This window comes from Gorilla gorilla, chromosome 17, assembly GCF_029281585.2.
Source record: "Gorilla gorilla gorilla isolate KB3781 chromosome 17, NHGRI_mGorGor1-v2.1_pri, whole genome shotgun sequence".
NCBI lineage: Eukaryota > Metazoa > Chordata > Mammalia > Primates > Hominidae > Gorilla > Gorilla gorilla.
This window is the reverse complement of record NC_073241.2, coordinates 77,470,912-77,492,005: the sequence shown is the minus strand read 5'-3', so window position 1 is coordinate 77,492,005 and position 21,094 is coordinate 77,470,912. Positions and strand designations below refer to the sequence as shown.

The following is a 21,094-nucleotide window of genomic DNA, read 5'->3' as shown; positions in this document are numbered from 1 at the left end:
TCCAGAAACGGGGGGAAGAAGATGTGTGGAAAATCCAATGCCATGAGTCACTGGGCTCCCTCAAGAACTTGTCAGAGCATGGGACAGGGACTGTGCTGGGCAGGGCCAGAGCCAGGGGTGATGTCATCATAGGAATGGACATCAGAGGAGCCCTGATCAAGTTTATAAAGATACAAAGAATCCCCTGCTGGGGCCTACCGTCCCCTGGATTTACATCCTGGGCTATACCTTTGCTTCCCAGGATTCATGCATGTCTGTCAGAGGAGGGTTTAATTGTTGTTGATGTTGATGTTTTTTAAAAGAACAATTCTAAAGTAGGTGATTCTCCTTCTCAGCATGCCTGGTGTTCAGTCTGAACATCTGAAGAACAGATCAATTGTATGTGTCATGGAGAGGGGGAAGCCATGGAGGGGAATGATTCACTTTACAAAAATGACTTTGTACTTATGTAGCCATGTCTTTAGGGGCTTAAAGTGAGATCTGGGGTGTCGGGATGTTGTCCTGTATGGAAAGTGGAGTTCACCTGCACAGGTGCGATGCCCACATGCAGCTGTTAGATGTTCTGCACCTGCCTGGGGCTCCAAGGGGGCGGTGCCTGGGGTGGCCCGCTTCATCCTGACCAGGGTCAGGTGTGAGCCACACACCTCAGCTTCTCCCCACAGTGAGTGGGACCGTGTCTGTTGCTTTTCAAGAGGCAGGTGGGGACCTGGGCCAAGTGTCAGCTTCCCCATAAAGAGCCCATCTACTTTCTGCTCCACCAGAGGCTGCTTGGCCCTCAGGGCCTGAGTTTAGATGCTGCTGTGTGGAGTCTGAGCTGGGACGAGGGCGGAAGGCTGATGGCCAGCCTGCCCTGCACCGTGCTTCTGTGGAGGTGCAGGGTGCCTGTGGTTTATCTGAGGTAGCTCTGAATACAAGGACCCATTTCCTGTTGACGGGCATCCGTCTGCTAGAAAACTCTATCCTCATGACTAGGTGGATTTTCATATTATTTATGAGAAAACTGCAATAACAGGCTAGCAACTGGCCTCTGGGTCTTGATTTCACACCTGCTGATGCTTGTGGTATGAGATATTTGGTGCCTGTCCTACTTGTGTTTGGTGTGGGATATCAGTGATATACCACTGTGGACTGAGTCTGTCTCCAGGTAGGGGTTAGATTTGCCCTCCTCGTCCTTCCCTGGTCTGGCCTGTACTACAAACACCGGCCACACAGGCCCTTCACCAAGGCAAAATATGGAGTGTGGGTCACTAAACATGTCTGGGTTGGGTTTTCTGACATATGAACCTGAAAGGGGCACGACCAGGTGGGAGATGTGGATGATTTGGGGTCACCGTGCCTACTCCAGAAGGCTTTCTTGCTGACTTTTCATGGTTAATTCACTCTTTAGAGTCCCTTGGGAAATCCCAGTGTCATGCAGTTCTAAAATAGGTGTCGTACGCTGGGATCCAAGAATACTGGCAGCCAGGGTCTATTCTCCAGGCAGGGTGGCTAAGGGTTCCTTTGCAAGTAAACTGACTGGCCCAAGAGTCAAAAAAAAAATTACACACACACACACACACAAATACATTTCCTCAAATTCTCACCCGAAGTAGAGAAGTGCTAGAAGTGTCACCACTCAGCATGCAGTTTTGAATACCTTCTTTCATTTTGAGTATAGCGCTCAAGCCTTCCCTCAGCCGTAAGCAGTGTCTCCAAGCCTGGAACTTCTTGGATCATATCCTCTGGAAAATGACCAGATCCCTCCCTAATCCTCCATAGAGAAATGACCAACTTTTTAGTGTCTTACTCTTAACTATAGATGGTGGTGAAGTATCAGCTGGTATTTGTAGAAAGGAAACCTCTAACAGGAGACAGAAAGAGAGGGGAGAAGGAGGAGGAGGAGGAGGAGAATGAGGAGGAGGGGGAGGGGGAGGAGGAGGGGGAGGAAAAGGAAACAATTATACAACAACAGAAAAAGAGCTCGAAGGAATAGAGCCAAGCCCAAAGAAAACTTCAATAAAACTGTAATTGATGTCCTCAGAGAGATAAGAGGAGATAATGCATCCATAAAGTGAGAATGGAAGGTTATAAAAAAGAAACATCCAAGGAATAAGGAATTAAACATATAATAGCAGAAATTTAAAATTCAGTAGAAGATTTGAGGGAGAGAAATGACGGACTTTCTCAGAATGTGGGAAAAGAAGACAATGATTTAGAAACGAGGATTTGAAAAAATTAAGGAAATTAGGAGGGCCAGCAGTAGGAGTTCCAGAAATGGAGAATAAAACCCGAGGAGAGGAAAGTATCAGAGAAGTTATACAAGAGCTTCCAGACTGCGGGAATGAATGGCACAGACCCACAACGGGGCACATCATTGTGGAATTTCAGAATACTAGAGATAAAGAGAAGAGTTATAGAACCTTCAGAGAGAAAAAAAGGAGGTTGCCTGCAAAAATCGGAACACAGAACAGCATTAGACTTTCTACCAGCGTTCCTGGAATCTAGAAGCTACTGGGACAGTGCCTTCAGCCTTCCAAAAGACAGTGGTTTCCAGCTTCGCTTTCTATTCCTGCCAGTCAAGAATGAGAGGAATAAAGTCGTTTCAGGTAGGCATGGGCTCAGATGATGTGCCTCCAATGCAGCCTTTCTCAGGAAGCTGCCAGAGGAGCATTCATGCCACTGAAACCAGAGTAAACCAGAAACAAGCATGGTGTGTAGGGTAGACAAGATAATGGACTCCCAAAGATGTCCACATCGTAATCCCCCGGGCCTGTGAAAGCGTTAGGTTACACGGCAGAAGGGATTGAAGATGGTAGATGGAATGAAGGCTGTGAATCAGCTGGCCCTGAGATGGGGAGATCGCTCTGGGTGATCAGAATGTGCTGGATTGGATCATAAGGGTCCTTATACATGAGAGAGGGAAATGGAAGAGAGGTCAGAGGGAGGCAATATGGGAAGGGCTCGCCCGAGGTTGCAGGCTTTGAAGATGAAGGAAGGGAGCTCTGAGCCATGGAATGTGGTGGCCTCTAGAAGCTGGAAACGTCAAGGAAACAATTCTTCCTGAGAGTCTCCAGAAGGAATGCAACCCTGCCGATACCTTGGTTTTAGCACGCTGAGACCCACTCCCAACTGCCGACTTCCAGAACTCTAAGATAAGAAATCTGTGTTGTCTTATGCCACTTGGTTTGTGGAAATTTGTTAGAGCAGCACTCGAAACTGATGCAGTGTGTCTGGAGGTCCAATGCAAGAATCCAGGTGACAGCTGTGCACCAGGCTTTGGAGCACTTGGTCTAGGACTGGAGTTGGAAGATGGGGAACTCTAGATGGGGTGATTCTAGGAAAAAATGAAAAAGGAATGGACAGATTCCTAACTTGCTGAATTGTCTAGGAAGGGATTTTAACAGACCTGGAAGTCAGTTTGTGTGTAAATAAGAGTTAAGTGCATATAAAGCCATTGTTTTTAACAATGAAAGGAAAAAGTACAGCGTTATGCAAGAAGGGAAATCGTATCTTGGGCTCATCCATAAATCATATCTACCTCATCACAATACTGCAAACACTGACAATTGATTTCACTAAAAATGATGGTATCAGGAAGATACAGGGAACAGAAACATGTGGTTAGAGGGAGATAAAACCTCATTTTCATTATGAGACACTAATAGATAATATCTAAAGTAGGAAATCTAGAAATGTGCTATGAACTGAACTGCATCCCTCTATAATTCTTACGTTGAAGCCCTAGCTCCCAATATGGCTGTATTTGGAGTAAGCAAGGAATTAAGATTAAGCAAGGTCATAAAGGTGGAGCCCTGATCCCATGGGATGAGTGTCCATCTAACAAGAGACACCAGAGAGTGTATTCTCTCTGGCATGTGAGGGCACAGTGAGAAGGTGGTGTCTGAAACCAAGAGCAGAGCCCTCAGCAGAAGCTCAACTGGCTGGCACCTTGACCTTGAACTCTCCCAACCTCCAGAACTGTGACAGATTTCTGATGTTAAAGTCACACAGTTTATGACATTTTTGTGACAGCAGCCCTAGCTGACCAATACAGCATTTTATTTAAAAATATGTCAGTGAAGAACAGGAGAAGTGGCTTTTTAAAAATTGAGAGCTGTTATCTCTGGGAATTGGGGCTCAGTGTGGAGAGGGCTGGAGCAGGGGCTGCTATTTTTCATTGCTGAGCTTTTATTATTTTTGATTTTGTAAAACCATGTATATTTATCAGTTTGATTTTTAAAAGTTAGCCAATTCAAAACAATAAAAGTAATTTATTGATTTAGGTAAATGAAAAGTTTGGAGGCAGGATGATCTTCAGGAGCAGTTTGATCTGGTCCCTAGTTCCATTTTTCTGTGACTAGCTCAGCATTGCTCACTGGACTTCTTATGGTAACAAAATGGCTGTAGCAGCTCCAGGCCTTGCATGCACCTTCCACATCTCCAATAGTGGAGCATCTTCCCCAGAAGTCCCTAGCAAACATCTCCTTGCATCTTATGTGACAGAATTTGGTCTCGTCACCATGGCCAGGGAACAGAGTTGAGCTGATTGACTTAAGCCAACCATGACCCACCCCTGAAACACATTGGCTGTGGGGGCCAGGTGGTAATCTGGAAGGAAATTAGCTTTCTCTTTCCAAGAGGAAGGCAGAATGAAAGGTGGATGGTTCAAAGTAGCAAATATTCACTACAGATATGTTCTTTTGAAGGGCATTTTCCTTCTTCTCTTCATGAGTTGCAGGTGCCTGCTAACACTGTACTTGAGATTGGTTGGTTGGTCGGTTGGGTGGTTCATTGATTTGATGGCATTTGGGTTAAATATTGACTTTTGCTATATGTGACCCATAGAGCTGGGTCTAGAAAAAAAAGACTTTCAGAAGGGAAGTTAAAAGAGGAGAGGATCCCATACAACATAAAGGATTTCAGAACATGAAGAATGAGAGATAAGTCTGTGGCCACATCTTCTTATGGGGACATGTGCGCAGTGGTGACACAATTGGACATAAACCTAGCCTCAGGAGGATGGTTTGATTGAGAGACTCCTAGACATCCCTCTGACCCCCAAATCCTTCCCCAAGCAACCTACTGCAGATGCCTGAAATTACATATTAGAAACTCACCTCTGTAAGAAGTTCTTGTCACCTCTGGGAGAGTGGTGCATTTGGCTGTTGTCTGTTATTAAAGCTGTGAAGTTAGTTTGCCAAATCCTTCCTAGACAGCTGCAGTGGGAGGAAGTCTTGGGTGGGGATGCATGAAGGGGAAAGGCATCTGGAGAGATACAGCCCACTCCCCAAAGGGTGGAGTAGGGAAGAAGCAGCCCCAGGGGAGGACTGGACCAAGGTGGGCACACCAGCATCAGGTCCTTAGTCTCTGTAGAAGTAGCCTTCCTAGGTCTGGATAAGGAGGGCACTAGATGCCCTCTAAACTGCAATTAACTGTCTTGCCAAATTTACCAGCTTTCTCCATTCCCCCTGACTGATACCCACAGCTAGAGGAACACTTGGGACAGGAAGGCTGCTGTCCAAGATGTCCACCATGTCTGCTCCCACCAGCTGAGCCAAATGCTTTCCTGGAGGCAGCTGGGCTTCGTTCCCAAACCTGTTTATGCCAGTGGAACTTGCTATTGTAATTATGCAATTTAATTAAATATTATACAAGCCAATTAAATACTGTTGCAAAAAAAAGAAGAAAATATTTCTATGAAAACTAAGTTGAAGCTTTGGAAAGACTCACAAAAACATTTTTGAGTCATTTTGAGTCATTTTTTTAAAATGCTGTTGAGTTAGGTGTGGGTGAAACAACTGCGGAAGGTTGTTGGGGAAATATCAAAAAAATCTAGGGAGACTTTTTACACTCAGATTATTTTGCCAATGTATTTAATTTGTCATTCAACTGGAAAAAAAAACCTGAAACTGGAAATTGTAGGCAATGCCATATGTATTAGTCTGTTCTCACACTGCCAATAAAGACATATCTGAGACTTGATAATTTTATAAAGAAAAAGAGGTTTAATGGATTCACAGTTCCACATGGCTGGGGAGGCCTCACAATCATGGCAAAAGGCAAAGGAGGAGCAAAGTCACGTCTTACATGGCAGCAGGCAAGAGAACATGTGCAGGGGAACTCCCCTTTATAAAACCATCAGATCTCATGAGACGTATTCACTATCACGAGAATAGCAGGGGAAAACCCGCCCCCATGATTCAATTACCTCCCACCACATCCCTCCCATGACACGTGGGGATTATGGGAGCTGCAGTTCAAGATGAAATTTGGAAGGGGACACAGTCAAACCATATCACCATATGAGTATGGTTTATGTAAGAAATAATAATAGAAACAATTTACCAAAAAATAGAAAGTTAAAATGTTACATTAATGTTACATCAAAAGTTTGGTGAATGAATGTACAAGTATATATTAAAGGTTAAAATCTTTCAGGTAGCTAACTAGTCCAGACAGCTAAGAGGGCCCCTACCATAGTATATTTGCCAGGGCTTTAGCTCCTAGAAACTCACTCCCACTTCTCTGAATCAGAGGCTGGTACACAGAGATTACATTTTTGGGCCACAGATGCTTAGTTGGCTGAGTTTCCCAGAGCTGGCAAAACTGGGAGTAGCCAAGGGGAAGCAGGGATGGGGATGACTTCAGCCTGAGCCAGTCCCTCTGCCCCCTCCCCACTCCCAGATGTGTCTCTGCAGGGCCCGAACAAAATGCTGCACTCCAGCCCCCACTCCTCCTCATCTGTTCTCCCTTCCCCACAGCTATCCAAAGACTCAAGCCCAGAGTCAGCTGGCGGGCATTTGGGGTTCCTCAGCTGCTCTCCTGGCTGTATTTCCTGATCCTCTCTGCACATGTCATCTGCTCCAGCCAGACCTGGTAACTCACTGCCCTGGTGATGCTGGGCCTGTCCCTGCCTCTGCAGCGTTGCTAAGAATCTCCCCTATCTAGACTGCCCTTCACCCCTATCTCTCCAAATCCTCCCCATCCTGCAAGCCTCTGCTTACTCTGCTGCCCCTGGGAGCCCTCTCACATTATCTCCTGAGCTTACTGGGCATGATCACCTTGCTGCACTTAGTTCTCCCCAGGGTTCACTGGCCTAACCACACCTCCCCCCAGCTATGAAAGTGGAGTCCTTCTTTAGCCCCTTTCTAGATTTTAGTTCAGACAACCCCCCCAATATCACCACTCTGCATGAATGCACATATTTCACCATGGATGCTCCTGCAATGGACAGAGGGCTGCAGGATGACTTAGAAGCTGGTGTGAGAGACCCCTCCTCCCCTGGCTGTCTGGGCAGGGGGTAGGGTGGGGAATCCAGGAGTACTTCCCTGAGTCTAGAAAAAATAAAGTGTACGTGACTGAGCAGAGGACCCAGATTGGGCAGCCAGACTAGGGAGATGAAGCCTTTGTTCCTTGGACAGGCTCATCTGCCCTCCCCTCCCTTGGCCCAGGCCCCACTGTTGGCCTTGGCTCTGGGCTCAGCCCTCCCTCTTTCTCAGGGCTATTTTAAGATTCTAGGCCAAGGTCACAGAAATGTGGACTTCTAAGGGGCTGTCACCCCAGAGCAATGACTGAAGGAGGATTCCATTATCTCAGCCACACACAGACACAACCTCCCCCACTCTCTCTGAATCACACCATGGCTTCATGCCCTGCTGGCTAGGTGGCAGGGAGTAGACCCCAGCTGACCCTCCATAAATGCTTGCTGGGCTTCCCAGAGGCACCCCCACGATGGGTCCCTGGACCAAGGGGCTTTATTCTGCTTCTGTCTCCACACTGACAAGGCAGGATGCTCAGAGATGACTCCACGCGCCTGCCACCTTGCTTCAGTGGATCCTGGCCTCTCCACCCTTCCCTGCAGGAGCTGGTGAGTGTCCATCCTGCTGGGGAGGGGAGCAAAGCAGAGCAGGAGCAGCCAGGGGAGTCACCTCTGAGATATGCTCTCAGCGCTGTGGCAAGTGCCCCCATTAACAAACACAAGGTTTCTCCTATGGCGTGTTCCTTCCACCTGAATTCTGCTATTCATTTTGTTCAGCAAGTACTCTGTTGGGAGGTTGGGTAAGGGGCTTATAATCAGATTTTTTTTTGGATGGGGGAGCAAGAGGCATGCAAATAATTACTATTTAATTCAATACCTGTTTATTGAACACCTACTATATCTGGTGTTGGGAGTGTGGGGAATAGGAAAAGGCTGGGCAGAGTCTAGCCTCTAGACCTGCAAGGAGGGGGCTAAGTCTATTATAGACCTTCCCTCTGGAAGTCAGGGAGAGTGTGCCTGGCCCGGGGTGTATTCTCAGAAAGAGTGAATTAAGAGTAGAATCACTGCCTAATAGCCAGAGGTGCCCGGGTTGCTGGGGTGCACAGCCCTGTTTGCATCACCAGCTGGAGGCCCTGCTGGCCTCCCCACTTGACTTTCTCACACTGTCTCTAACATTTTGGCCAGACGTGGTTGCACTTCAAGTTGGGAGGATTGTGCAGGTCTCACAGTCCTCCTCCAAGTCCCCAGCGTGGGGCCTGGGAGTCCAGTGGGGACTCAATGATGCCCCGTACTTATTGGCACCGAGCGTTGTGTTTTGAAATGGTTGATTTTTTTTTAATTAAGAAACTTTATTACTTAGAGCAGTTTTAAATTTATAGGGAAATTAAGCAGAAAGTACAGAGAGTCCTTACAACACATCCCTTTGCAATACCCTCCCTCGCCTTGTTTCTCCTATTATTACCATCTGGCATTAGTGTGGCACATTTGTTGTAATCGATGACACAATATTGACACATTGTTATGAACTAAAGTCCATCATCCACTGGGTTCAATGGCTCACGCCTGTAATCCCGGCACTTTGGGATGCCAAGGCAGGCAGATCACCTGAGGTCCAGAGTTCGTGACCAGCCTGGCCAACATGGCGAAACCCCGTCTCTACTAAAAAGACAAAAATTAGCCAGGCGTGGTGCCACGGGCTATAGTCCCAGCTACTTGGAGGCTGAGGCAGGAGAATCACTTGAACCCGGGAGATGGTGGTTGCAGTGAGCCAAGATCGCACCACTGCACTCCAGCCTGGGTGACAAAGCAAGACTCCATCTCAAAAAATAAAGTCCATCATCAACCGTTTACACTGGAGTTCACGGTCCATGTTGCACCATTTTATGGGTTTTGACAAATGCATAATGTCATCTATCCACCTTTACAGTATCATGCAGAATAGTTCCACTGCCTTAAAAATCCTCTGTACTCTGTCTATTCATCCCTTCCTCCCCCAGCCCCTGGCAACCACTGATCTTTTTACTGTTTCCATAGTCGTGCCTTTTCCAGAATGTCATATAGTTGGAATCAGACAGTATGTAGCCTTTTCCAATTGCCTTCTTTCACCTGCTTTCATGTTTTTTAGTAATATGAATTTAAGTTTCCTCCATATCTTTCTGTGGCTTGATTGCTCATTTCTTTTTATCGCTGAATTACATTCTTTTGTCTGGATGTTCCACAGTTTATTTATCCACTCAGCTACTGAAGGACAGCCTAGTTGCTTCTGGTTGTTGGCAATTATGAATAAAGCTGCTATAAACATTTGTGTGCAGGTTTTTGTGGGGATATAAGTTTTCAAATCGTTTGGTAAATACCTGAGAGTGTGATTGCTGGAGTCTGTGGTAAGCCTGTGTTTAGCTTTGTATACAACTGCCAAACTGTCTTCCTCAGTGGCTGTACCATTTTGCATTCCAAGGGTGGTTGATTTTAATATTGGAGATAAAGCAAACTGCAACCCATCAAACATAGCCTCTGAAGGATCCTGGGAGGGGCAGCTGCTGCCTCCCTGTCACTGCAGACTCTCAGCTGGACAACCCCCGGGCCTCTCAGGACTGAGGCTGGCCTACCTGCTGTGAAAGCTCAACACACCAGGCCTTGTTCTCACCAAGCGCTGGACTCCCGCTAGCCCCAGAAGTACTTTCTCCAGGAATGTGGTTAGCTATCATTTATGTGCCTGCCCCATGCGAGGCACTGAGGACTGAGCAATAAGCATAGTGGCTCAGTGTCCTCCACCCGCCACCATGGAGCTCACCTCCCAGGGAAAAGCCAGCCTTAATGGCCCCAGCTGAGGTCCTGCAAGAAGTGTTTCTCCTTGTTCTTTTATTTTATTCTTGCTTCAGCCTTGCGAAATAGGATGTAGGTAGCGTTATTATGCCCCGTTTGCTGGTAAAAATCTGACGCAGAGAGAGGTTAAGTCACTTGCCCAATGTCACACAGCTGGTCGATGGCAGGGCCAGGCTGCCTCTGAACCACCAAGCATTATGGCCTCCTGGGAGCTACAGACCCTGCCACAGGGCCCATGACCTGGCCGTCCTCCCAGCCACAGACACTCACTGAGGGGTGGCCATGTGCTCATCTTCCACCTGCTGGAAGGTCAGAGGAAGCAAAGCACAGCCCGTTCTTACCCTCCCACCTCTGCAAGGTGGGTGTGTGCAGGCCCTGGGCAGGGAGTTTGGGAACCTGACTTCCGCTCTTGTCTTTAGTGTGCTCAAGGCAAGGTATTTGGCCCCACTGGGCTTCCGTGGCCTTGGTTGTAAAGTGAGAGATTTGTACGACTCCCCCAAGCATGGGACTTGTTTTCCCCAAAAGAGACTCCAAGAAGAACAACACCAATTTTGTGTCACATGCCGATTATAAGTGCTGTGCCAGAGAAAGGTTAGTGCAGATTGGGTGGTGGGGGGAAGATGTCATGAATTTGCCTCAACTTTCAAGGCCTCTCTACAAAGGCTGAGAGGAGGGGTCTTTAGCAATGGGCGAAAAGGCCATGGACAGCAAGGCTGTGTCTGCAGTGGGCTCTGCACTGTGCTCAGCTCAGGCCCTGCCTCTCTGGGGTGCCTTGGGCCTCCCATGCACTGAAGCCCACAGTCGCTGTTTCATTCTAGGCATAAAATCCCACTGTCCCCAAACCATCCTGTCTAGTGGCTGTTCCCTTCTGAATGATGTTATGCAGGCTAAATTTCATACTAAACTCACAAGTCATATAGGTAGAGTTGCAAAGGGCCCCTGAGTTCATGGGCTTGGTTTGAGCACTGCTTCAGTGTCTGCTAGCTGGATGACACTAAGACAATTGCTCAGCTCCTCTGTGTCTCCATCATCTTGTCTACAACCCTCCTGCAAGGAGTTGGCAGGCAGGATTCACACCTTTTCATATCTGCATCCCCAGCAGGTACTCAACAAATGTGTTGAATCTATTCTACCTACCTGATACATACGTGGGAAAATGCTTCTTTAATCATAAACCATCATATAGTTAATATCAATGGTAATGTTAAGATTAGTATTAATGTTGTTCCTTATAGAGTCTTGATTCACACTTAGTCTTCTTCTTGCTCCTGATAATCCCAGGCAGTCTGGAGGTGGAGGCAAGAGTGTTTGTGGCCACACATTCACAGACAGACACTGCACTCCCACCTTCCCAGCATCTGCCTGCACCCAAGGCAGAGAGAAGAGGGACGGATGATGATAGGGAGAGAAAAGGATGTCAGGAAAAGCCTTAGCCAACAGCACTCTGGTCAAGGGCCAAGTGTTTCTCCCCACGACAGTAGGCAGGAGCCAGAGCCCCTCCACTCCACTCCCTGAATGTTGCTTCCGTTTCTCACCTGTCCGGAAGAGCCAGGAGCATCTGCTCCGCAGAGGCCAGCCCTTGACAGACAGCACTGGCTGGTCACCGAGCCAAGGAGAGACAGAGCTTGGATGATGCCCTCCTGCCCCTTTCCAGCCATTTTTGGAGATTCGAGAAAACAACTCATTAGTCTTGAGCATTCCTTAATGATCTAATGAAAGCAAGGCGAGCCAGGTCGTCGGGATTGAGAGCACCCAGGTCAGGGCCTGGGAAGGCACCTGAAATGATTAAGGACCTTGTTCTGGCTGCAGAGGTGTGAACTCATGCCGTATCTATCCAAGGCGAGGGGCACCTGGAAGGATGGGTGGGGGAGAGGCAGCAACTGCTAACTTGGAAGGTCACTAGCTAATTTCACATTCCTAAAATCGAATCATAATTTTATTTTTCTAAGTTGGAAGAACCTTTGAGACCACTCCCTTGTTTTGCAGATGGGAAGACAGAGGGGACGAGGCTTGTCCAGAACTCCTGTCAGTCTCCCCCTGTCTCCAAAGCCTGGATTTTTTTTTTCTTTTTTACTTCTAACATTATTTTTGAGGCTTAAAGTACATTCCAAGAAAAAAAATCCAGGGCATAGAAAAAAAATTACCCATGCTATTTATTCACTCTCACTTGGAGAAGCTGTTAGCTCTAATGACCTTTCCAAATTAATAAAATCTGTAAATGCTCAATTGTTTATTGCACACATTGAGTTACACCTCTAAGTGACTGGAAGGAACTGAGCGTTCACCTGGAATATTTAGCTCCAGGGCTCTGCAGCCAGCAGTCATGCTTTGTGCCCTGGGCGGGGGAGCTATGGTTAGAATTCCCTGAGAAAGGAGGCAAGGCAATCCGGCAACCATGGTGTGCTCAGCCCTGAGCTACAGCTTGTGGTGGACAAAAAAATGTTAGCAATAATCATTGCTCAGGGTTCCTTTCAGGGACTTATTAGAAGAGACCAGATTTTCAGACAAGAACATGAGATAGTACCTAAGAAGTGATTGATTACGGGCTGTGGCATTCAAAGAAAGTACAACTGGGAGGGATCTGGAAGGCTTGATGAGGGAGGTGGACTTTGATGTGGACCCAGTAGAAAGAGTAAAATTAGGTCAGATGGCACAGGAAGGGGCTTTCTAGGCAGGGGTATGAGGTGAACAAATGGTAACAATGAAAGTGTAATAGGAGCCCAGGTTCCCGGTGGGGAGAGCAGACAGGGGACACAGGGATAGGACTGGCTAAGTGGAAGGAGGCTGAGTTCTGGAAGGTGATGGTGTTTGGACTTCAAGAGGTGGGAATAGGAGAATCCTGTCTCTCAATGCTCAGACCCCTCTCTCTGTCTGAGGCCACATTGCACAAACACCATGCTTATGAGCCATGGGCTCTGATATAGTTTGGCTGTGTCCCCACCCAAATCTCATCTTGAATTGTAACTCCCATAATTCCCACATTCTGTGGGAGGGACCCAGTGGGAGATAATTGAATCATGGGGCTGGATTCCCCCATACCGTTCTCGCGGTAGCAAGTGAGTTCTCACGAGAGCCGATGGTTTTATAAGGGGCTTTTCCTCCTCTTCACTCTGCATTCTCCTTGCTGCCACTGTGTGAAGAAGGATGTGTTTGCTTCCCCCTCCACCATGATTTTAAGTTTCCTGAGGCCTCCCCAGCCATGCAGAACTGTGAGTCAATTAAACCTCTCTCCTTTATAAATTACCCAGTCTCGGGTATGTCTTTATTATCAGTATGAGAATAGACTAATACAGGCTCTCTGGCCCAGTCACACTGTCCATTATGTCCTTTGGTCCCAGTGAGTCTCCCTGTCCAAGCTTGTGAATGACACAGGCCACTCTGACTTCCAAAATGAAGATGGACTGAAGTCTTGCAGAGAAACAGTGTGGAGGTGTATGCTGTGCTATTGTTGCAGGGGGATTTTTATTTTAACCATTTGTTAAGTGTGTAATTCATTGAGTACATTCACACTGTTGTGCAATCATCACCACCATCCATCCTAGAACTTTTACATCTTTTCAAACGAAGCTCTGTCCCCATTAAACAATAACTCCTCATTCTCCTCTCCCTGCCCAGCCCCTGGCAACCACCATTCTACTTCCTGTCTTTTTTTTTTTTTTTTTTGAGACGGGGTCTTGCCCTGTTGCCCAGGCTGGAGTGCAGTGGCACCATCTCGACTCACTGCAAGCTCTGCCTCCCGGGTTCACGCCATTCTCCTGCCTCAGCCTCCCGAGTAGCTTGGACTACAGGCACCGGCCCCCACACCCGACTTAAGTTTTGTGTGTGTGTATTTTTAGTAGAGATGGGGTTTCACCGTGTTAGCCAGGATGGTCTCGATCTCCTGACCTCATGATCTGCCCACCTTGGCCTCCCAAAGTGCTAGGATTACAAGCATGAGCCACCATGCCCGGCCTTCTACTTCTTGTCTTTATGGATTTGACTTCTCTAGGTACCTCATATAAGTGGAATCATACAGTATTTGTCTTTTTGTGACTGGCTTATTTCACTTAGCATAATGGCCTGGAGGTTCATCCATGCTGTAGCCTGTATCCGAATTTCCTTCCACTTTAAGGATAAATAAAATTCTGCTGTATGTATATACCACATTTGTTTATCCATTCTTCTCCCAATAGACGTTTGACTTCCCTCCGTCTTTTGGCTATTGTGAACAATGCTGATGAACGTGGATGTACAGATATCTGCCCCATTCCCTTGCAGGAGGATTGAGCTTTTTAAAAACAAAGTGCTTCCCGCTTTCAAATGATCAGAGCTGATCTGCCGGCCCTCACTGCTAAGGCTCCACAAGGAGCAGATTGCCAGCTTGCCACTGCTTGTGTGCTAAGACCCTCCTCCCTTGAGCAGAGCTGCACAGTATCCTCTGCCAGGGACACAGATCAAAGCTGGCCTCTCGCACCCACCCCTTTCCCCATTCCAAGCTAGGCTGCTCAGTCTGCGCTTCAGCCAGTGTCAACGCCTCTTTGCCTTCACTTCTTATCCTGAAGTGCATCAGTCATGTCGAATTTGTCCCTCGCTGAGGTAGCAAATGCTTTGTGCCCTTGCTTGGTAAGTTCTTTCCCCACCTTCGAAAATGTATTTAGCCACGATTGTAAAAGCCAACTAAAATCACTCATTAACAGTCTCCCCTCCTGTCCAAGGAGCTCCCCACTTCCTGACTCCCTCCAAAAATCCACGTATGCATCAGCAGAACTAAAGGGCATCCTGTCTTGAAGCATCACTGCCTCTGGGCGTTAATTGCCCAGACTCACATTACAACACATTACAGTGATGACACACTCAGGTGAAATGCAGGAGAATTCACAGTTCAGGTTAGCGTTGTCATTAACTCAAGTCTTTGGTGTCAACTCCCTCCCGCCCAGAACGTTCCTGCCTGGCCTTACAGTTAACCTCCCCGATGCATTTTCTGGCCTTTGTTGGTTTGTGTCAGCTCTTGAACATTATTTAAATGTAGTTTGGGGTCCATGAATGCAATTACCATTGTGTTATTATTCAGAGCCAGATTGTTAAGATGCAGGCAGCTGTACAAGGAGATGCCCTGTGCTGTGAGGTCCAATTTAGGAAGGCCTTCCGAGCTGCACGCGCAGGGTTGCTAGGCAACCCCATGCTACAGAAGTGGAGGCCTCACTCCGGAGTGGGAAGAAGCCAGGGCGCCTTCAGGGAATTGGAGGCAGTGGTCAATCTGAGACTGGCACAGCGCCGGGGAGGGAGAGGGAGGCAGCGTGGGCCGAGCCCACGGGCCTGGAGGGGTGGAATCCTGCGAGGAGCGAGGGGCACCCACCCAACTAGCATGTGGTGTGCCTGGGGAGGGGAGAGTGCTGCTGGGAGTGAGAACACAGAGAAGGTGCAGAAGCCTGAGGTCAGCCAGGAAACTGCTGAGGATACCCAGAGCAGATGCTAATATGATTCTCCGTCCCTTTCTTCTCTTTGCAGGAAATGAGCAGATTTGCAGAAAAACTGGTGTCCTGAAATTTAAAACTAAGGCATCGGTGCTTGTGAGTATGAATTTTGCTTTTTTAGTTCTGTGGCTTAACAATGTTCCTGGGAAGTGGGTGGATTTCCCTGTTAGGGGAAAAGAGCATGACCTGGATGGGATCGGCTTTTGGTTCTTCTTCTGGAAGCTTCCTCCCTTGGGGTGGAGCTGAACCCAGGAATGTAAGGCACTGAATTGGAGGAGGGTGGTTTGAACCCTGGCTCTGCCCTCTAAGTGGAGAATGTTCCCACTGGCTCATGAAAGAGTCACTCCCTTGACTCGATTGCTGTGCGGGAGAGCAGGACTCTAGAAAAAGGAGAGATGTTCCTTTTTTTTTTTACTTGGGGCCACAAACAGTTTGTACAGTTCTAAGTTTGCTGCTAGGTTGACCCCCTATTCAGAATAGTAAATTCTCTTGGAGGCCATTTAACAGTGTGTTAAACTAAGTGCAGTCACAGGAACCAATCCATTAATCAATCTGAGAATGTCATTAATCACCAGGTGCCAGGCAGCACCTGGAAGCTCTGGGAAATCCACAAGAAGCAGCAGGCATTGGCTCTGTTTTGGAGGAGCTGTCAGTCCAGTGCAGGAAGAGAAGACACCTGCATATGAGACAAAGAACTTTATGACCAGGTGTGTGCACCAGCTCTGGCTGGCATGGCCCGGGCAGAAATGCTGGGGATGGGAAATGGTTAGGGAAGACTTCCTGGAGAAGGAGAGGCTTGAACTGGACTGATGGAGGAGGGAGGCCATTCCAGGAAGGAAGGAACAGGGGTGGATGCCTATGTGGAAGATGGTGTAGGCATGGGTCTGAGGGTGGGAGGGGAGAAGATGTTGGAGAGGTTGGACAGGGCCAGGTGCTGGAGGGCTTGGCATGGCTTCAGGAATGGTCCAGATGCAAAGAATCAGGATGGAATAAAGGATTCTTCACCTATGTAAATAAAATTTAGTTTCTGCCTGTTTGTCGGCCACTCCACGATATGAAAATGGCTGCATGAATTTTTCACAAACTTGAGGTTGTATTTGAGATCAGTCTATACACTGAGTAGATTATAGGAAATCTGCATTGGAGATATTCCCTTTGTCTCAGAGAGAGAGAGGGAATGAGAAAGACACAGAGAGAGAGAGAGAGAGAAAATTCTCCACACAGCTGCAGCCAAGGGCCACCAGAGCCCTGTGAGGCCAGTAATGGGGCCACATCTTGAGCTCCTGGTGGACAGTCACCAATACAGCACTCCCAATTGTCCACTTGCCTTTCCCCCAGAGCCACTTCTCACACAGGGAGCTCTAGGTACTGTGCTCAGGATGAGGGGCAGCTGGGATATATTTATTTAATGATGATTAATTAATATTTGTCCCAAGCAAGCAGGAGAAGGTAGCTAGTTATAAATCTCCATAACAACAGCCAGTATTCACATTGGATGAGCAATTCGCAGCACTCTTGATGGTACTGCCTCATAGGTGCTTTACAAAGGCTCTGTCCAGTATTCCCATTTTGCAGATGAAGAAACTGAGGCTCAGAATCATTCAATATTTGCTCTAGTTTGCTCTGCTGGTAAGTGGTAGAGCTGCCTAAGACGTCCACACTGACTTTCCGCTGCACGTAACTGGACATTGCTCAGATTATGCAACAGGTCCTTTTGGCTCAGCCCTTGCCTCCTGCTTATTCATCCTGGGGAAGAAGAGTCATCATTGTGCTGCGCCACGGGGTCCAGTTGTCAGAACTCTGTCTGTTCTGGATGTCCATGTTTTGCTGTTGCTGGCTTTCGTGGGCTGTATTATGTCAGACTGGTGGTCTTCGGCAAGGCAGAAAGGTGGTTATGGTGCTGCCTTCAAGGAGGAAGGCTCATGTGTGCTTCCAACTCCTGGAACAACCCTCTGAAAAGATGCTGGAGGGCTTCATTTTGAGCCACTGGTGACTGACTTAGGTTGGGCTTCCTAGAAGCAGAGCCTGAGTCAGTTTTCAGTGGGATGTGATGTATCCAGGGAGAGCTCTTAGGAAACACTTGTCAAGGAGAGAGGGAAGGAGGGTAAAGAAGCAAGAGCTGAGTGGGAATGTGGTCTCAGGGCAGGTCTCCCTGGGTCTGGTCCACATCAACTGCACTGCAGTGATGTCTGACTTGGAGGCAGGGGGCAGGGCTTGTGTGTCCCCTTATTTGTCAGCAGCTGCCCCCAGAGTGTTGCTGGCGGTGCAGCTTCCAAGGCATCACCTCAACCAAGAGCAAGGACCCGAGAATGTCATGAGTGAAAGCTGTGTACCACACTCAGCAGCTGGGGAGTAGGTACAGAGACCTGGGCAGGGCATCAATTGCTTTTATTCTCATGCGTGTGAGCACCACTCTTGTCAAGACAGCCAAATGTCATTTTCACTGACCTGGCAGTAATTTTCATTGCAGTAAGATTGCATTTTGGGAGTATAGGTATTAAAATAGAAATCAATCCTGAAGTCTGTTTTTTTAACTGAAAATAACATGTGCTTTTTTAACTGGAATTTTATTCTTAACAGACAGTATCGTCTCAAGGCTCTAAATTCAAAAGTACCAGAAGGTATATTGTAAAAAGTCTCCCCTCTACCTCTGGCCTCAAGCAGGCTCCTGTCCTAGAGACAACCAATATTGCCAGAGTTTTGTGTTACTTTCCAATGATAGTCTACAACCAACAAGATCGTGGTTTAGATTCCAAAATTTTGGTGAATCTGATGCAGTATAGAAAGGTGCCACCTTCTTGGGTCTTTAGAGTCAGCAGTTGGGGTTATTCCAGAAGGGATTGAGCTGAAATAAGCCTTTTCTTTGGAGAGGGAGCAATTAATAGCCTGATTCAGCTCTCAGTGGAATGTTTAAAATGCAAAGAACTTTACAAATGTTTTCGAACTCTTTAGAGTTACTATATAAACAATTGATATAGGAATTGAAAATTATTTTTACTTCTAATTGCAAATAATGAATTATTTTTATTTCTCATTGCAAATAATAATTATTATTTAAAGCAAATTATACATAAAATTTAAATTATTATTTAAAGCAAATTATTTGAGATACTGCATGACAGCCCCTGGAATTCCCAAATATTTAAAATAATTTAAAATTTCACTAACTTCACTATTTAGTGCAAATTATTGAGGTCTCCCTGCATTTATTATCTGATGTCATTTGCATATTGTGTATTCTGTTTCCAAAGTGCATTTAGATTTCCTGCATTGTCAGCACCGTGTGATTTTTCACTGTGGTTTCCTTTTATGAAGTGACTTGACTATAATTTGGAGGTACTTCCTCAACACAGGATCTGGTCCAAAATGGAATGGGTTCTTTTGGTGGCGAGCCCCCTCTGGTAGAAGGGGCTGAAACAGGAGCTAGGTCATCTGTCAGCACAGTTACACAGCTGATCCACACCGCCTGACAACAGGCTTAGAAGACGTCTAAGGTCCTGTCATAGCTGAGTCTCCTCTGTGCATCTTTGGTATCATCATGGCATTTTTAGGCCATTTACCTCACTTGAATTCCAGGCTGTGGGGCTCACACCGGACACTTACCTTCTGAAGTTTGGTCTTGAATGCTCTGTTCAATGCCAGTATACATTTTCCAAATTGAGCTTATTTTATAATCGTGGAGGCCTGGCAGATATGTTTTTCTCTTGCAAGCAAGCTCCCTTCTTTCAGTTCTCCTTCATGTTTACACTCTCTCTCAGGTTACAAGAAAATCCTCTAACTTGTTCATGACCTGTTCCAGCCCGGAGACAGATGTTGGTGGCACCCCCATGAGGCAATGAAAAAAAAATCTCATTTCCGTTCAAGAAATAGAATCATTATCTTGATTGAAATAACATCTTTCCTCAACCTGCAACCAGATAAAGCATCAAATTGGTGGAGTTTCCTTATCACTGCACAGAGTTTGCAGGACACAGAATAATGGCCTGTCAGCTGCCTCTGGTGGGGTGGGTGCTGTAATACAGAGCCCACAGCTCCTGGCCTGGTTTGGATTATACGATGTCTGGTGCGATGTAAAATAATTCAATTAATGACAAATATCATTATATTAAAAGGAGAAGGTAGCGTAAACCCTAAAACAGAATAAGCAATAAAGGCAGCTACAACTATTATAGTGGTTGTTTTTGGTAGACACATCTAACATGCATAGGCAATTGTGGGGGTGACTGAAGGCTACAGATGTTTATATCCTTTAAGGATGTAAGTACTCTGGAACCTGCAACCCCACTAGGCCTAAGATTCCAGGGCTTCAGTGGGAGTAAGGGGGTGACTGGGCTTGAGAAGGTGGACGAGGTCCTAGTTTTGGGTAGAAAACAGGACAGCCAGAGGGCAGCAAGCTGATATATTTGGGAAGGGAGCTGAAAGAGCTGTGGGTAGGGAGGCAGGGGGTCTGGGTTCCAGTCCTGATTCACCGTCATTGTCATGCAGCTTTGGGCTCTTGGGGCCTCAGTCGCCTCTTTGTTCAGAAAGGATAACATGGGGGTACCAGGAGAAGGAAGCGAGGCAATGTTTGTGCAAAGCCCAGGATAGTGGCTGTACCTTTGATCCTTCCTGTCCCTTGTCCACTGAGTGGGGAGGCTCTGCTACAGCCCAGGCAGGTCTGCCAGGTGGTAAAATGCTGATTCCCACAAACACTCTTTTCTTATGCACTGCTCAGCTCACAGCACTCCTGCATAGAAAGTTTCCTTAGCCTTAGAGAGCAAGGGGATAGAGTGTCATTCATATGAACAGCATTAGCTCAGAGTCCAGTCCAGTCCAGTCCTTGCTATCTGCTTTCCCCATGGTTTGGCCTCAGTTCCCTCTTCTATGAAGATAAAGGGGTGACTCAAGGATCTCAGTGGCTCACCTTTCTAAGCAACTACTCTGTAACAGGCACTATTTCAACCATTTTACATTTATTAATTAACATAATCCTCACAACAATCCTATGCATTGGAAACTTATACTATCTGCTTTTTACAAGTGAAAAGTAACCGCGAGGTTAAGTAACTTGTCCAAGGTCACACAGCCAGTAAGTGCTAGAATTGGAATCTGAAGCCAAGCAGTCTGGTTAGAAAACTTAAAATGGACTGCATCAGGACTAAATAACAGTTCAAACAGCCTGGGCTTTCATCAGACCCTAAACCATAATCCTATGATACAGAGAAGCAGTAATAATAATTATATCTTTGTGATGTTCTAGGAGGCTGTAGAGATTGTTCCTACACCTGGTGGGAGGTTGAATGATATTCTGACTAAGATACCTGATCCTGGTAGCTCAGATCTCTTGCCATGGATCCCGTAAAAGTGTTGCTAGCTGTATATACACTGTAGAACACCAAGGTATGCGGGCCTTACCCTCCCACTTACTTGCCCTCGTCTGGCCCACCCCCCATCACCCTACAGAGCCCTCCTGGGCCCTTGGGGCTGTGCTGTCTGCCAAGACTTCCCCAGAGAAGGAAACCATCCCTCCCAAACACCACCCATGCCTGCTTCATTTCCCTCTCTCCCCAGGCATGGCATAGGTGACATGAAAGCTTCTGTC

General features: G+C 47.0%; 1 protein-coding gene across 4 annotated transcripts in view; it reads left to right on the top strand.

The window, feature by feature from the left end:
• Window positions 1–21,094, top strand: part of ZBTB7C (zinc finger and BTB domain containing 7C) — a 380,971-nt gene that overhangs the window by 206,816 nt on the left and 153,061 nt on the right. Inside the window, exons 1-3 of one of the 4 annotated variants that reach the window (XM_055368754.2) lie at window positions 7,477–7,846; window positions 15,548–15,609; window positions 16,089–16,220. The gene's annotated coding sequence lies outside the window, so the exon portion shown is untranslated. Of the gene's footprint in view, window positions 1–7,476; window positions 7,847–15,547; window positions 15,610–16,088; window positions 16,221–21,094 lie in introns of those variants that run through there. The other 3 variants (XM_055368753.2, XM_055368755.2, XM_031003808.3) reach the window with 3 other exon arrangements.